The sequence below is a fragment of the Lithobates pipiens genome, unplaced genomic scaffold, assembly GCF_037356315.1.
Source record: "Lithobates pipiens isolate NorthernLeopardFrog02 unplaced genomic scaffold, aLitPip1_a1.2 Scaffold_13, whole genome shotgun sequence".
In the NCBI taxonomy this organism is placed as follows: Eukaryota; Metazoa; Chordata; class Amphibia; order Anura; family Ranidae; genus Lithobates; species Lithobates pipiens.
The window spans coordinates 237,202,926-237,220,214 of NW_027507718.1; the positions used below are offsets into that span (position 1 = coordinate 237,202,926).

The 17,289-nt window shown below is 43.1% G+C and overlaps 1 protein-coding gene across 4 annotated transcripts in view; it reads right to left on the minus strand.

Moving 5' to 3' along the window:
- Positions 1-17,289, minus strand: part of ARHGAP24 (Rho GTPase activating protein 24) — a 725,763-nt gene that overhangs the window by 189,984 nt on the left and 518,490 nt on the right. Inside the window, exon 1 of one of the 4 annotated variants that reach the window (XM_077476407.1) lies at positions 16,042-16,556. The exons of the other annotated variants lie outside the window; for them this stretch is intronic. The gene's annotated coding sequence lies outside the window, so the exon portion shown is untranslated. Of the gene's footprint in view, positions 1-16,041; positions 16,557-17,289 lie in introns of those variants that run through there. 4 annotated transcript variants of the gene reach the window in all.

Genomic DNA, 17,289 nt, shown 5'->3' on the forward strand with positions numbered 1-17,289 from the left:
ACACAGGGCATACACTGGTGCAAGACCTATGTGTGCCCACATGGGGATGCACAGGTGTTCCATGTATTCCTGTGCAGGCTGTCCCATTCATGTCAACTGGGACACAGTGGCTATAGATAGCCGCTGCTTCCAGTCTGACAACTGTGTGGATGCATGGGCATGAATGCACACTGTCTACACAATGCACTGACACCTGCACAGCTATCAAGCGGCTGTGTCTGTGTAGCCTCTGCATCACAATAGACATGAATGGGACTGTCTGTATGGGGGTACACACAACACCTGTGCATCCCATGTAGGCAAGCATGGCCCTTACATAAACATACACTTAAAGTGGAAGTAAACTCCCCTATCGTTTTCAGCCAAGGAAGCTGCCATCTTTGCCTCTGTTTAATCTTCAACTGCTATGGTGCCGCACATGTGATTTGTTATGACACCAGCCATTGGATGGTTTGATAGTTTGGCTGAGAGCACAGCCAATGTGCAGTTAGCATTCCCGTCATGCCTTTTTTTTAACTGTTTAAATCCATGGGTTTACTTCCACTTTAAAGTCATTCTAAAGGTTGTAATTACAGTAAGAAAAAAAATATATACTTACCTGCTCTGTGCAATGGTTTTGCACAAAGCAACCCAGACCCTCTTCTTTTTGAATCCCCCATCGGCGATCCTGGCACCTTCCCGCTGCGGTCTTGCAACGGGGGCGTTTGAACAGGCTTGCTCCTGTGAACAGACATTGTCCATTCAAACACAAAGCATGGCTGGGCCCTGCCCCCCCACATACTCTCTCTTCACTGGCTCTCCAGTTGCTGTGTGAGCCAATGAGGAAAGAGAGACCTGGGAGGGCTGCTGCTCTCATGGACAGCGCTGGATCGAGATGGGGCTTAGGTAAGTTGAAGGGGGACTGGGAACGACTGTACATAGAAAGTGCATAGAATGGAAAGGGAAAGAAGGGAAAAAAAAAAACATTCTGCCTTTAGAACCACTTTAAGTACACCCATGTGAACAAGGCCTTGGGTTACGTTCACACTTTGCTGCTGCATTTGGTTACATGAGAAATTATTTAGGGAGTATAAACAAACTTTAAGCTTCCCAGATCAAGTTCTTTTGTGTTTAAATGGCCTTGTGTTTACATAAATGCATTTAGATACAGTCAAGGAATCCATTCTGCCCTGGGTGCACAGAAGTCTCTTTTCTCTAAACAGAGCTAAACTAAAGCAAGTAAATGCACAGCGTTCATTGTATCATTTAGAAACATTCTATGGATTTATAACAATAAGAAATGTCTTATAAATCCATATAAACACATGTAGGTCATTGCCAGTGTGAATGAGGCCTTAATCTGCATTTAAAGTGGTTGTAAAGCCCTAAGGATTTTCACCTTAACCACTTCAATACCGGGCACTTAAACACCTTCCTGTCCAGACCAATTTTGAGCTTTCAGCGCTGTCGCACTTTGAATGACAATTGCGCGGTCATGCTACACTGTACCCAAATTAAATTTTATAATTTTTTCCCACAAATAGAGCTTTCTTTTGGTGGTATTTGATCACCTCTATGGTTTTTACTTTTTGCTAAACAAATAAAAAAATACCGAAAATTTTGAAAAAAATAATGTTTTTTTTGTTTCAGTTTCAAAACTTTGTAAATAAGTACGTTTTCTCCTTCACTGATAGGCACTGATAAGGCGGCACTGATGGGCACCAATGAGGTGGCACCAATGAAGTGGCACTGATGAGGTGGCATTGATGGACACTGATATGTGGCACTGATAGGCGGCACTGATGGGCACTGATAGGCGGCACTGATGGGTGGCACTGATGGGCGACACAGATGGGCACTGACAGGTGGCACAAATTGGCACTGATAGCTGGCACGGATTGGCATGGATAGGCAGTACAAATGGGCATGGATAGGCGGCACTGATGGGCATGAATAGGCGGCACAGATGGGCATGGGTGGGCACTGATAGGTGGCACAGGTGGGAACTGATAGGCGGCACGGGTGGGCACTGATAGGCGGCATTGTATTATATTATACTGTACTAATGGATGCCAATCAGTGCCAAACAATAATGCATGCCAATCAGTGATGCCCATTGTGGGCACTGATTGGCATCCATTATGGGCACTGATTGGCATCCATTGTGGGCACTGACTGGCATCCCTGGTGGTCTAGGGAGGGTTACCTTGTGCTGGGCATCCCTGGTGTTCTGGTGGCGTCCCTGACGGTCCAGTGTGGGCATCCTCGGGGGGGCTGCGCTGATGATCAGCACAGACCCCCCCTGTCACAGGAGCAGCCGATTGGACACGGCTGATCACGTGGAAAAGAGTCTCCGTCTGAGATTCTTTACTGAGATCGTAGTTGCGGGGTGTCAGACTGACACCCCGCAACAACGATCGGCCTGATCACGTCATATGACATCCGGTCAGGATTTTGAAACCACTTTGCCACCGTGTTTCTGCTATAGGGCGGGCAGCAAGTGGTTAAAGCATTTTATGCATTAAGGTGAAAATCCATCTTTGCTGCAGTCGTATCCCCCCCCCCCCCCCCACCAGACCTCCCCCTTCTTCTTACCTGAGCATGATCCAATCCAGAGATGGGCATGGGCTGCAGTCACTGTCGCTCTCCTCATTGGACAGATTGATAGCAGCAGGAGCCGTTGATTCCTGCTGCTGTCAAACACTTTAACACAGGAGTCGGGGGAGGGGCGAGTCCTGCTGTTTATGTCAATGAACACAGCAGTGGGACTCGGGAGCGAGCACGCAGGCGTGACCCATAGAAAGCAACTTCTGGGAGCATCTGATGAAGAGGAGAGGCCTGGAGCGCCAGCGGGGGACCCTAGAAGAAGAGGATCGGGCTGCTCTGTGCAAAACCGCTGCACAGAGCAGGTAAGTATAGGCATGTTTCTTATTTTTATTTAAAAAAAACAAAGGTTTAGTATCACTTTAAGGCTTGCTTCAAATGCAGATCAGATGCAGAAAAACAAAGCCCATCCACATGAGCCCTAGGCGTGCAGAGATATTCTGTCAGGTCAGAATATCTCTTTGTGTTATCATGATCATTTATGATACTCAGAAGTGCTCATTATTATTGTCTAGTTAAACCTCACACTGTTCAATTGTTGCCTGAGATGACTGGATTGGTCACATCACTTTGCTTAATTAGGCCTTGCAATGCCAATTTAATGACTCTTTCTAGCAGCAAAGAACAAATCTTTTGCATGATATTTTTTTTTTATTAAACTGGAAGCCCATTTTGTAGTCTGATTGACATTTTAATCACACTGAGGATCTGATAGTTTTGCAAAGCAGTTAAATATAGTTAGAACAAGTTAATAAGACTGAAGATATTTTCAGAGTGAATGCTGGATAAAATCATACAGACCACAGAGGACGTAATAAAAAAAAAAAAATCACAAAGCCAATATTACTGAGCTGAGAAGCCAGAGGTTAATGGGAAGAAAATTGTAAGATATTATTGTAGCATCTACTTAAAAGAGAAATATGGCCAAAGCTCTTTTGGCCATAATTCTTTTCTGGGTCACAGTAGTGTACTTATTCGTGCTCTCCTGTGGCCGAGTCAGCCAACAGTGGCTGTCAGCTGATGTCACAGAGCCAATCCAGGCTCTGGAAGGATCAATCCAGATGCCTAACCAGCAGTTGGCTCAGCCTCTCAGCGCACCACTGAAAGCTTGAGCCAGCTGCTTCACATCCTTCACAGCCTGGCGCTTCAGTGAGCCCTGGAGGGGGAGAGCAGACAGTGGTGACTGTAAGACTGCTCTCTGCTCAGAAAAGACCGAGAACCGATTTGATCTCAGTATTAGAGCCGGCAGGAGACAGCTGCAGAATCAGACGGATGTTGCAACGGGGAGGTGAGTATGTATGTTTATTTTTTTATAATGCCACATTCATCCTTTAAAAGTAATTTTTGATATTATTTTATGTTTAAACATACATTCTATTCAATAATTTTAAGCCCATCCCTAACCAAAACAGTCCCTTGTGGTTTTAGAATTGAGAAGCTCAGTCAGGTTTTTCCTTTTTCATCCTCACTGTGCCTACGACCACTAAAAAGTGAGAAGAATCCCACAAAAAAATAAAAAGCTACAATTATTGTTTAAAGAGGTTGTAAACCTCTTGTAAAAAAACAGACCCTGCAAGGCAAAGGCATACTAGCTCATTAGGAATATTTACCTGATGGCCTGGATCGGCGTCGGCCCTCTGAGTACAGCACGGACATCTTCCACCGAAGTTACCTCTGGGTTTGTGGCTCCAGTACTGTGATTGGCCAGAGCCATGATGACGTCACTCCCGCACATGTGCGCGGGAGCCACCGGCCACGGCACGACTCGCCACCAGCTGCCCGTTTCTTCAGTGTACATGCACGAATGACGTCGGCAGCAGCTCATATACTGAATATCTCCTAAACTATGCAAGTTTAGGAGATATTAAAGGTACTTACAGGTAACACATGTTATAGGCTTACCTGTAGGTAAAGGTGGTGTAACAAGATTTATAACCACGTTAACCCTTTCCAATTTCACTAAAAAAGTGAAAGGGTGCCTTTGGCCAATCATGGCTCAGGGGGCTGAGTCATGCGGCAGCCATACATAGTTTTGTGAATGAGAGCAGCAAAATGACAATTGTAAAGGAAAAAATGTCATAATTAAAATTGCTGCTTCTGAAAAAAAGGCTGTTTAAAAACTTTTTTTTGCATTGATACATGTCCCCTGGGGCAGGACCCGTATCCTCAAACATTTTTTATGGCAATAACTTGAATATAAGCCTTTAAAATTAGCACTTTTGATTTTTTGCCTGTTCGCAGGTTCTGGTGCGAACCGAACCAGGGAGTGTTTGGCTTATCCCTAATGGTAAGCCAGTAATGGGATCAGCTGTAGGGAGACCACGGGCAATACTGGTGACTAGTCCTTTGCCCTTTGCCTGCCTTTTTTGCACAGCTACCAGAGATCAGTTCCTCTTTAAAGTGGATGTAAACCCTTTCCTATACTCAGCGAAAGGGATTAGCCCCAGATGATACACAAGGATGAAACAAATCTCCCTACATAAGTTTTACATGTATATCTGCTGTCTTCAGCTTGCTATGTTCTTCAGAATGTGCACATCATTTAGAACTTATTCTTCCTCTTCCAGCTGTGGGAGTCTGGGCATACACTGTGTGATAGCTGATTGGAGGAAAGGCATATGCCCCGCCCTCCACAGCAGAGGAATGAAGATACTTGCAGAGCTGTGCTGTGAATAGACCAGCTCTGGTAATCTATTTATAACACCCTCCCCTAAACAAATTTTCAGCGTCTTTTATCTCCAGTGTCGGAGAACTTGTCAGAAGTTATTATGCTGATAACAGAAGAACGGAGCAGCAGAAGGACACATGACTTAGGGCTTTGGATAGAGATAAGTAAACAGTACAGATATATGTGCTCAGGTCAAATTTCATGAATCGGGTTTACATCCACTTAACTCCAGGATAAACAAATGCTGTCTAAATTCAGGATGCATGTGTATTCTTATTTGCATCTTGTTTTTTTGTATATCTTCCAGATATGTGCTGTAATCTAGGGTGAAACTTTGCTATTGTGCGGGAGTTCCCTATTATAAAGACCAGTCACTGCCACACTCTTTCTGTGCAGTGTGACTAGTCTAGTTTTCTACAGGCAGCATGTAGTAGCGGGTCTGCTGGGTCCCTTCCACAGCTCTTATAAGCACGTGTTATGTAAAGCATAGTGATGATGTCACTGCTTCTTTTACAAGATAATATTTGGGTTTGCAGTGGCATTTGGAGCACACAACGTGGATTTATATCCTTTTCAAATATTGAGGAATATATTTATAATAAAGTTTCTGTGCTTATAGTTCAACTTTAAACCCTAACACTAGGTTCAGTCCAAAAACAAGTTTGGGCCAAGTCTTGGCCGTTTGGGTGTTCAGACAAATGTCCAAACATTTACCTGTACAGTGGGAGTTCAATTTCCCATGTAAAAGTGGTATTACTACTGCTGAGGACCAGTTCGGCACCAGCTGCACACCAATGACATCAACTCTTTAAAATGTTTATTCAGCCACAAATAGCATACTAGATGTTCCCAGGGGCCACCCATCCACTCAGATTGACTTGTTTATAATAAGTAAGCTTATCTGTGTGAAACGGGTCAAGGAGGGGCAGTCCCTAGGTGGGGACACCTTGTATGCTGACTGAATAAAGATTTTATAAAGAGGTGACATCATTGCTGTGCAGCTGGCATTGACATGTTTTCCCTCGGAGCATGGACGGCCCCCTTGGCTGACACCTGGGGTCCCCCTATTTTCAGTGTAGTGGTACTGTTGGGTCTGGATCATTCAATATGGTATTATTACCTCTGTTATACATGACAGCTTCCCCCTGCCAATGGTTATTAAGAATAATAGTAGATGCAGGCACCGACGAGCCCTTAAAGTGGTGTTAAACTCAAACCCAAAAATGTAACATATTGCAGCTTACAAATAATTAGATATGGTGGTTGTATTCATTTACTTTTTTAGGCTATTTGCACTCTGTTTTTATCTGGTTGCACACGTCCTGTATTAGGATGCCTACATGAAGGAGCAATACAGACACCTTTGGACAACAACAGTGTTTTTCTGATTAGATGTACTAGCAGAGTTAGATACACTAACACATTTCCTAACTCCAGCTAACACTTTTTAAGCAGTTACAGCCTCATTTTTTTTCTTTTGGAATAATGGTTTTACATGAACAAATAAAAGCTGATCATTGTAGGCACCTCTGTCAGTGATAAATGGTTTGCCTCAACTTTCCAACTGCTTCATCTGCAGGAAAGCTTGTTGGGAATCCCCAGTCATAGAGCTTGACAAAGGAGCGCAGTTGCTCGTGAAACACGTCGCATACCGGCGATGTCATCCATTCTTGCCTGTGTACCATCTGTGCTCCAAGCCTCATTTGGGTTCTCATCCACCGCGGCCAGCTTTTCACATCATTGGTGGATATTGTGAAGACAGTGCTTCCCTGCAGAGGATTGGATCACCCACCAATAACCTCCCCCCCTTGTTAGGACTACTTTATATGCTCATTACCTACTTCTCAAATGTGATTTGCCACTTTTAAAGTGCTTATTAAAATATTTGTTTTAAATCTACACTCAGAGATGCCTCTCTCCTTGTTTCATTTAACCAGTTGCCGACCGCCGCACGCCGATGTACGTCGGTACAATGGCACGGGCAGGCATAAGGACATACATGTACGTCCCTTGCCTCCCGCGGGTCGGGGGCCCGATCGGGCCCCCGCCCGGTGCCTGCGGCGGTCGGTATTCGTTCGGGAGCGATCCCGGACGAGGGGACGGCCATTCATTCATGGCCACCCCCTCGCGATCGCTCCCGACGAATAGAAATCCACGGTGACATCACTTCCTCTCCTGTAATGTAAACACAGGAGAGGAAGTGATGTATTCTCTCCTCTGTGTCGGTATTTTTCGTTCCGACACGGAGGAGAGCGGATCAGTAAGTTGCACCAACACTCACACACACAGTAGAACATGCCAGGCACACTCACACCCCCCCTTTACCCCCCGATCACCCCCCCAATTACCCCTGCCCCCCAGTCACAGTGACACCAATGTCATTTTTTTTTTTTTTTTTTTTTTTTGCATTGGTGTCATTTGTGACTGTAATAACTGTTAGGGCAGTTAGAGTTAGCCCCCTTTAGTTCTAATGTACCCCCCTAACCCCCCCAATAAAGGTTTAACCCCGTGATCACCCCCCGTCGCCAGTGTCACTAAGGCTGGGTTCACATTGCAGCGGTTTATGAGAACGAATGTGATTCGCACCGCACTGCAGTGCAAATCACATCCGATCTCTGTGCGATTCGAGTTCTGCCATTCGCCGCACCCGCCGCACCCGCCACACCCGCCGCACCCGCCGCAAATTCGCACGGGACCCTTTTTTTGGCCCGCAGCAGAATCGGATCGCATGGGTGTTCACACCATGCGATCCGAGTTTGCAGATCGCACTGCGATATGCGAACTGATCTGGGGGTGTCAGTAACATTTCACTGACACTCCCAGCAGTTCGCATAGGGCAGTGTGAACTGCCGCCGGGAGGCATGCGATGCGGGAACCCGCCGCGGATTCGCGGCGTTTCCGCATCGCTCCAGTGTGAACCCAGCCTAATAAGCGATCATTTTTCTGATCGCCGTATTAGTGTCACAGGTGACGCTAGTTAGGCAGGTAGGTATTTAGGTTCGCCGCAGCTTTTTATAGCGCCAGGGACCCCCATATACTACCGCATAAAGCCCCCTGATTGCCCCCTAGTTAACCCTTTCACCAGTGATCACCATATAACTGTTACAGGTGACGCTGGTTGGTTAGTTATTTTTTTATAGTTTCAGGGCACCCGCCATTTATTACCTAATAAAGGTTTAACCCCCTGATCACCCGGCGGGTGTCATTTGTGACTAATAACTGTTAGGGCAGTTAGGGTTAGCCCCCTTTAGTTCTAAGGTACTCCCCTAACCCCCCCAATAAAGGTTTAACCCCGTGATCATCCCCCGTCGCCAGTGTCACTAAGGCTGGGTTCACATTGCAGCGGTTTATGAGAACGGATGTGATTCGCACCGCACTGCAGTGCAAATCACATCCGATCTCTGTGCGATTCGAGTTCAGCCATTCGCCGCACCCGCCGCAAATTCGCACGGGACCCTTTTTTTGGCCCGCAGCAGAATCGGATCGCATGGGTGTTCACACCATGCGATCCGAGTTTGCAGATCGCACTGCGATATGCGAACTGATCTGGGGGTGTCAGTAACATTTCACTGACACTCCCAGCAGTTCGCACAGGGCAGTGTGAACTGCCGCCGGGAGGCATGCGATGCGGGAACCCGCCGCGCATTCGTGGCGTTCCCGCATCGCTCCAGTGTGAACCCAGCCTAATAAGCGATCGTTTTTCTGATCGCTGTATTAGTGTCACAGGTGACGCTAGTTAGGCAGGTAGGTATTTAGGTTCGCTGCAGCTTTTTATAGCGCCAGGGACCCCCATATACTACCGCATAAAGCCCCCTAATTGCCCCCTAGTTAACCCTTTCACCAGTGATCACCATATAACTGTTACAGGTGACGCTGGTTGGTTAGTTATTTTTTTATAGTTTCAGGGCACCCGCCATTTATTACCTAGTCTCACTAGTGTACCCCTAAATTTAGGGGTGTCTACTTTCCAAAATGGGGTCATTTGGGGGGGGGTTTGTGCCATCTTGGCATTTTATGGCCTTCAAAACTGTAACGCCCTTAGAAAGCCTGAAGGCGGTGCTTGGTTTTCGGGGCCCCGTACGCGGCTAGGCTCCCAAAAAGTCCCACATATGTGGTATCCCCATACTCAGGAGAAGCAGCAGAATTTATTTTGGGGTGTCATTTCACATATGCCCATGGCATGCGTGAGCAATATATCATTTAGTGACAACTTTGTGAAAAAAAAAAAAAAAAGTTTGTAATTTTCCCGCAACTTGTGGCAAAATATAAAATATTCCATGGACTCAACATGCCTCTCAGCAAATAGCTTGGGGTGTCTACTTTCTAAAATGGGGTCATTTGTGGGGGTTTTGTGCCATCTTGGCATTTTATGGCCTTCAAAACTGTAATAGGTAGTGAGGAGTGAAATCAAAAAATTACGCCCTTAGAAAGCCTGAAGGCGGTGCTTGGTTTTCGGGGCCCCGTACGCGGCTAGGCTCCCAAAAAGTCCCACATATGTGGTATCCCCGTACTCAGGAGAAGCAGCAGAATTTATTTTGGGGTGTCATTTCACATATGCCCATGGCATGCATGAGCAATATATCATTTAGTGACAACTTTGTTAAAAAAAAAATAAAAAAAAAAAGTTTGTAATTTTCCCGCAACTTGTGGCAAAATATAAAATATTCCATGAACTCAACATGCCTCTCAGCAAATAGCTTGGGGTGTCTACTTTCTAAAATGGGGTCATTTGTGGGGGTTTTGTGCCATCTTGGCATTTTATGGCCTTCAAAACTGTAATAGGTAGTGAGAAGTGAACTCAAAAATTTACGCCCTTAGAAAGCCTGAAGGCGGTGCTTGGTTTTCGGGGCCCCGTACGCGGCTAGGCTCCCAAAAAGTCCCACATATGTGGTATCCCCATACTCAGGAGAAGCAGCAGAATTTATTTTGGGGTGTCATTTCACATACGCCCATAGCATGTGTGAGCAATATATCATTTAGTGACAACTTTGTGTAAAAAAAAAATAAAATTTTTTTTTTTGTCATTATTCAATCGCTTGAGGCAAAAAAATAAAATATTCAATGGGCTCAACATGCCTCTTATCAATTTCCTTAGGGGGTCTACTTTCCAAAATGGGGTCATTTGGGGGGGTTTTGTACTGCCCTGCCATTTTAGCACCTCAAGAAATGAGATAGGCAGTCGTAAACTAAAAGCTGCGTAAATTCCAGAAAACGTACCTTAGTTTGTAGATGTGACAACTTTTGCGCAAACCAATAAATATACAATTATTGACTTTTTTTTTACCAAAGACATGTGGCTGAATACATTTTGGCCTAAATGTATGACTAAAATTGAGTTTATTGGATTTTTCTAATAACAAAAAGTAGAAAATATCATTTTTTTTCAAAATTTGCGGTCTTTTTACGTTTATATCGCAAAAAATAAAAATCGCAGAGGCAATCAAATACCATCAAAAGAAAGCTCTATTTGTGGGAAGAAAAGGACGCAAATTTTGTTTGGGTACAACATTGCATGACCGCGCAATTACCAGTTAAAGCAGCGCAGTGCCAAAGTGTAAAAAGACCTCTGGTCATTTACCAGCAAAATGGTCCGGTCTGAAAGTGGTTAAAGTTGTTGTAAACCTTTACAGATCACTTTTTACTACAGGTAAGCCTATAATAAGGCTTTCCTGTAGCTACACCGGATATCTCCTAAACCGTGCAGCATGCGCACTGAAGTGATGGCACGTTCGATCTAAGGTGAGTATTTCACAATGGGCTAGTATGCTATGCATACTAGCTCATTATGCCTTTGTCTTGCAGATTTTTTTTTTTTACAACCACTTTAACTGCTTCAGCCCTGAAAGATTTTAGCCCCTTCCTGACCAGAGCCCTTTTTGCGATTCGGGAAACTGCGTCCCTTTAATTGACAATTGAGCGGTCGTGCGACGTTGCACCCAAACAAAATTAATGTCCTTTTTTCCCCACAAATAGAGCTTTCTTTTGGTGGTATTTGATCACCTCTGCGGTTTAAATTTTTTGCACTATAAACAAAAAAAGAGTGACAATTTTGAAAAAAAAAACACAATATTTTTTACTTTTTGCTATAATAAATATCCCCAAAAATCTATAAAAAATATTTTTCCTTAGTTTAGGCTGATATGTATTCCTCTACATATTCTTCTGAAAGATCGGATTTTCCGACAACTTTGTCCGACCGTGTGTATGCAACAGTTTCGGACAAGATCCGTCGGACAAAATCCGACGGATTTGGTTGTCGGAATCTCCGACCGTGTATACAAGGGCTTAGAACCACATCAATATGGTTACAAGTTATTTTGCAGGGGGAGTCCCTTTCCGATGCTAACTGCATGTAGGATCTGGTATGAATTTTTTGAGGGACAACTCACACTTTTTTTTCTTCATTTTTGCATGTGTTTTCCCCTTAAAAATCTACACTAGACCTAAACAGTCTCTCCTTTCCCCTGAATCCAGCGCTGCATGCTGGTCATGTGAATTGACCGAAGTGCCCTTAGAGTAGGTATGTATACACATCTTTTCACTACAGGCTAGTCAGTATAGGACTGTACACAGGGTCGGAAATTCCAACGGAAAAGGTCTGATCGGATTATATTGTCGGAAAATCCAATCGTGTGTGGGCTCTATCGGACCTTTTCCGTCGGAAATTCTGACAGAAAAAATTTGAGAGCAGGATCTAAAATTTTCTGATCTGACTTTTTCTAATCGTTTGTGGAGAATTGTGATGGACAAAGTGCCACGCATGCTCAGATTAAATTACAAGACCAAAGCTATTGGCCACTAGCCTCCACGTAGTCCAGTTGTACGCAACGAACCTCATCTCGTTCCGAACGATCAAATTTTCCAACAGCTTTGTCTGACCGTTTGTATGCAACACCAGTTTCGGCCAAAATCCGTCGGAAAAAATCCGATGGATTTTGTGGTCGGAATGTCCGACCGTGTGTACAAGGCATAAGAATGGGGAGCAGGTTTACAGTGGGGATCGAAAGTTTGGGCACCCCAGGTAAAAAATGTGTATTAATATGCATAACAAAGCCAAGGAAAGATGGAAAAATCTCCAAATAGCATCAAATTACAGATTAGACATTCTTATAATATGTCAAAAAAAGTTAGATTTTATTTCCATCATTTACACTTTCAAAATTACAGAAAACAAAAAAAATGGCGTCTACAAAAGTTTGGGCACCCTGCAGAATTTATAGCATGCACTGCCCCCTTTGCAAAGCTGAGACCTGCCAGTGTCATGGGTTGTTCTCAATCATCATCTGGGAAGACCAGGTGATGTCAATCTCAAAGGTTTTAAATGGCCAGACTCATCTGACCTTGCCTCAACAATCAGCACCATGGGTTCTTCTAAGCAGTTGTCTAGAAAACTGAAACTGAAAATAGTTGACGCTCACAAAGCTGGAGAAGGCTATAGGAAGATAGCAAAGCGTTTTCAGATGTCAATATCCTCTGTTCGGAATGTAATTAAGAAATAGCAGTCATCAGGAACAGTGGAAGTTAAAGCAAGATCTGGGAGACCAAGAAAAATATCAGACAGAACAGCTCGCAGGATTGTGTGAAAAGCAATTCAAAACCCACGTGTGACTGCACGATCCCTCCAGAAAGATCTGGCAGACACTGAAATTGTGGTACACTATTCCACTATAAAGAGATACTTGTACAAATATGGTCTTCATGGAAGAGTCCTCAGAAGAAAACCTCTTCTACGTCCTCACCACAAAACTCAGCGTTTGAACTTTGCAAATGAACATATAGACAAGCTTGAGGCATTTTGGAAACAAGTTCTGTGGACCGATGAGGTTAAAATAGAACTTTTTAGCCGGAATGAGCAAAGGTACGTTTGGAGAAGAAAGGGCACAGAATTCAATGAAAAGAACCTCTGTCCAACTGTTAAGCATGGGGGTGGATCAATCATGCTTTGGGGTTGTATTGCAGCCAGTGGCACAGGGAACATTTCATGAGTATAAGGAAAAATGGATTCAATAAAATTTCAGCAAATTTTGGATGGTAACTTGATGCCATCTGTGAAAAGCTGCCGTTAAAGAGAGGATGGCTTCTACAAATGGATAATGATCCTAAACACACCTCAAAATCCACAGGGGATTACATGAAGAGGCGTAAACTGAAGGTTTTGCCATGGCCTTCACAATCTCCTGACCTCAACATTATTGAAAATCTATGGATAGACCTTAAAAGAGCAGTGCGTGACAGACAGCCCAGGAATCTCAAAGAACTGGAACACTTTTGTAAGGAAGAATGGGCAATGATACCTCAAACAAGAATTGAAAGACTCTTGGCTGGCTGCAAAAAGCGTTTACAAGCTGTGATACTTGCCAAAAGGGGCAGTACAAGATATTAACTCTGCAGGGTGCCCAAACTTTTGCAGATGCCATTTTTTTGTTTTCTGTAATTTTGAAAGTGTAAATGATGGAAATAAAATTGAACTTTTTTTTTGACATATTATAAGAATGTCTAATCTGTAATTTGATGCCATTTGGAGATTTTTCCATCTTTCCTTGGCTTCGTTATGCATATTAATACACATTTTTACCTGGAGTTCCCAAACTTTCGATCCCCACTGTAAGATTAGATTCCACATTAACATTTGGCTCTGACTGACTTCATTGAAGTTTGGATTTTGCAACCAAACTTTAGTTATGTTCACTGAACCCTGCTTTAACAGAGCCTAGGTATGTCCAGCTCTTCACTTACACTAAGCTTCCATAATCTAAGCGTAACCCCTTGCTTGCCAAGATACTCTGCACTAAAGGTCATCTCTTCCTGCAATAAAATATAACAGCATAGGAAGCCCAGGGCTTGAAACGATCATTCTGGCCTAACGAAAATTCCCAAACAAATGTCAAAGACTTCGATTTTCTTGATTTGTTCCCAAGGTAAGTGATTTATCAATGTGGAAACTGCACCCTCTGTTGATTCATAATGATAATTTGCAGCTTAGTTGTTCTTTCTAGTTAGCTATAAATAATTTCTTGTGTCAGAATAGCCTCCTACACTGAAAAAAAAAAAAATCTCAAAATGCTGATACATCCAGTAAGAAGAATAAAATATGAGGAGGAAACTGACACAGACCAGCAAAGATCCTGTTTCAAGTGCCTGCTGTATATAGCAACTGCGACGTTCATAGTGTATTGATTTGCTGGCATGTTATCTACGTGCACAGGAGCCATGACTGTTTGTCTTAGTCACATGGATACTGCAATGCTTTTACTGGCATTTATATTTGTCTGAGTTTCCTGGCTGAAACACTAGATGAAGATACCATACTGACTGCTAGAGGGAAACCTCTTGAGTCGCCGTACAACATATGTTTTTGCCGCTTTGAACCCATGAACATAGGAAATGTCAGACTAAAGAATTTTAACGTAACACGTATATGAAACAGTAAAGCCCCATAAACACTATCATGTTTTCTGCTGATTTTTTCCTTCGGATTTACCAAAACCATATAATATGAGGTTAAACCATAAAGCCCCATATACACTATCAAATTTTTTGATGATTTTTTCCTTCGGATTTACCAAAACCATATCATATGAGGTTAAACCTTAATGCCCCATACACGCTATCAGATTTTCTGCTGATTTTTGTCTTCAGATTTACCAAAACCATATAATATGAGGTCAAACCTTAAAGCCCCATACACACTATCAGATTTTCCGATGATTTTTTCCTTCAGATTTACCAAAACCATATAATATGAGGTCAAACCTTAAAGCCCCATACACACTATCAGATGTTCTGCTGATTTTTGTCTTCAGATTTACCAAAACCATATAGTGTAAGGACCTGCCTGATTGCATACAAATTGAAACTCCTAAGTTTTGACCTCATATTATATGGTTTTGGTAAATCTGATGGAAAAAAGCAGCAGAAACTCTGATAGTGTGTATGGGGTTTTAAGGTTTAACCTCATATTATATGGTTTTGGTAAATCTGAAGACAAAAATCAGCAGAAAATCTGTGTACATGGCTTTACAGTATATATCAACATAATATAGGCTCTCCTATTGGTCAATGTAAATGTAAATGCACTGTAAGCATGTCAACCAAGAAATTGGCTTGATCGCCTTTTTTTTTTTATCAGCAATCAATGATTGAATTTTTGTTTTTGATAAATGATACATTGGTAAATGAAAGGTTACTGTAATAATTCTATAAGTAAAACACTAACTATAATTATAAAATTAAATGTAAAATAAAAATGTAATTCAAAACACTAATTTAAAAAAATGCCCTAATAATGCTAGTACCATAAATGACTAATCTGAAGAACAACTGCCCCTTCTTCCCACAAAATTCAATTTCACATTAGGTAAAAAGCCCCTCTAAGCATCTCTCACCTTTAAATAAATAATGATCTTTAAATTGTAGAGACTGGCGTAAATTGCAGTGGTCTTTAAAGTTCACTTAGAACAACATGCTAACACCCACGTGCAGCCCAGTGCTCCATTGATTTACATGCTTTCGCCCACAGGACTTTTTTTTTTAGCTACAAAGAACAGATGTCACAAAGATTAACAAGCTCTCAAGAAATGGGTCTGAACAATCGAATAGTACAAATGATGAGAAATTTGAATAGGAAAATCTACACTGCCACGGGAACGCTTGTTGAATGTGAGACAAGACGCTCATTAGAGATGGAAAGTAGCGTAACATGGCAAAACTCCATGCAGTGTAGAGGAGAAGGAATAAAATCAGACGAGCTCTGGCGTTAGATTGCTGGGAAGCTGGCAGAGAGAACTCACCAGTGTTGATGCTTTCCACAAGTGCGCTGGATACTTGGCCGTGTACTAGCAGTGCAGCCGGTAGAGCTGGCTTTCTACGACGGAGCCCTGCATCTGTTCCCTGTGTGATTGCTCACTGCAGTTTCTCCCATGACTCCATCACCCAGGAATGGAACAGACAAATCCGCGCCGACTCTTACCAACAAAAGGGAACCACCGTTGCCCGAGTCAGGTGCTGTATCTTTAACAAGGTCACAAGAGACAGCAAAATAAAAAAAAAAGGAGCAGGAAAGTAATTGCAACGTAAAAGTCAGCAGCTCACATAGAGGAGGCAGAGCACAGCTACACTACAGCATCTGCCTGCTTCCAACCACTGATATGCTGTGTGCAATTTAAAGCTCCAGGAAGTGGAGGTTACGAAAGGAACTGGATCTGATCAGCAAAAAAGAACCTTCTCCATCCATAACGCATAGGATAGAAACAACCAGAAGGACTAGCTTTCCACTTGTAGGGTACTTAAATGAGTTCAGAGGTCAAGTGTTGCTGGTTTCATTACAGAAGCATTAGCTAAGATGTGGAAATGACTCCAGGAATTCTCCTTTGATTTTTTTTTTTTTTTTTTTTTTTCAAACGTCACATAGGAGGATGGAGAAAACCGAGCAGTTTACAAGCTGGGCAGGAAATTCCTGAAAAATGTTTGAACAATACCTTCAGCTGCTTCTGTCTTAGAAATAAAGTCTTTAGGCAAAGACAGAGAGCAGCAATCTGCAAACAAAAAGCATTTATCATGCTAATAGGGAGGTTTAATTATGGCTGCCAAGTTATGATTCAATACTGTACGCCATCGCTAGCTGGAGTCCCTGCAGTAGAAAAAAAACTAGGATCTGTCAAGAGTAACTCTTCGTGGCAGGAAGCAGGTTCATAGACTTAAAGCAGACCTTCACCCAGGAATCCGACTTCCTCTCCTGTGATTCCTACCCCCTCCTTATCCCCATTTTATTTAACAATAAAAACTTTTTTTCATTTTCAGTCAACTTGCTTTTTGTATCTTCACAGAGGCAAGGATGACGTTTCCAGGGCATAACCTGCACATATCTTGCGCATGCACAGATATGCCACAGCTCTAAAGGACCCGACAGAGACCTTCTGTGTGTTTGTGCATGCGCAAAATCTGCTCGGACCCCCGCACATGCACAGAATGTGGCAGGTCTATGGGACCTGAGAAGGTGCATGGTGTGTCTGCACATGCGTGGGTTTCCCACATGCGCA